Source organism: Perkinsus marinus (genome assembly GCF_000006405.1).
Source record: "Perkinsus marinus ATCC 50983 genomic scaffold scf_1104296963166, whole genome shotgun sequence".
NCBI lineage: Eukaryota > Perkinsozoa > Perkinsida > Perkinsidae > Perkinsus > Perkinsus marinus.
The window spans coordinates 1-967 of NW_003205133.1; the positions used below are offsets into that span (position 1 = coordinate 1).

At 49.2% G+C, this 967-nt stretch overlaps 2 non-coding genes across 2 annotated transcripts; both read right to left on the bottom strand.

Moving 5' to 3' along the window:
* Positions 1-209: 209 nt before the first annotated feature.
* On the bottom strand, positions 210-282 carry Pmar_PMAR009027. The gene has a single exon. It is a non-coding gene; the product is annotated as a tRNA-Arg (tRNA).
* Positions 283-582: 300 nt separating this feature from the next.
* On the bottom strand, positions 583-655 carry Pmar_PMAR009028. The gene has a single exon. It is a non-coding gene; the product is annotated as a tRNA-Arg (tRNA).
* Positions 656-967: the final 312 nt, after the last annotated feature.

Genomic DNA, 967 nt, shown 5'->3' on the forward strand with positions numbered 1-967 from the left:
TCGCAAAACTCTCGCTCCTCATAGAGGGGCCTCCAATACATAGTGTTCTCAAAGGGGTCAATTCATTGGAGATCGCTTGTTGGCAGACCAACGATCTTCTTGTACCGTTAGCTTCAGCATGTATTCCGACGAGTCACAAGGGTGTACAAGCAACATCGACATCTGTACGGCCAGTGGCATCCGTATATGGGCACTTTTCGGTTTGAAGACGATCTCGGTGGGACTCGAACCCACAATCTTTGGTTCCGAAGACCAACGCCTTATCCATTAGGCCACGAGACCAACGAGTTTGAGATTTATCCCACTATCTCGTCACTATGCGCAACACTGACTTAACGGCACACATGAGTTCGCATCCGACACGCTGAATAGATCACAAAACTCTTGCTCCTCATAGAGGGGCCCCCATTACATAGTGTTCTAAATGAGGTCAATTCATTGGAGATCGTTCGTTGGCAGACCAACAATCTTCTTGTACCCTTAGCCTCAGCATGTATCCCGACGAGTCACAAGGGTATACAATCAATATCGACATCTGTACGGCCAGTGGCATCCGTATATGGGCGCTTCCCGGCGTGGAGACGATCTCGATGAGACTCGAACCCACAGTCTTTGGTTCCGAAGACCAAAGCCTTATCCATTAGGCCACGAGACCAGTAAATTTGAGATTTGTCCCACCATCTCTGCGCCCCATTGACTTCATGGCACACATGGTTTCCCATCTGACACGCTGAATAGATCGCAAAACTCTCGCTGCTCATAGAGGGGCCTCCAATACATAGTGTTCTCAAAGGGGTCAATTCATTGGAGATCGCTTGTTGGCAGACCAACAATCTTCTTGTACCGTTAGCTTCGGCATGTATTCCGACGAGTCACAAGGGTATACAATCAACACCAACATCTGTACGGCCAGTGGCATCCGTATATGGGCGCTTTCCGGCGTAAAGACGATCTCGGTGGGACTCGA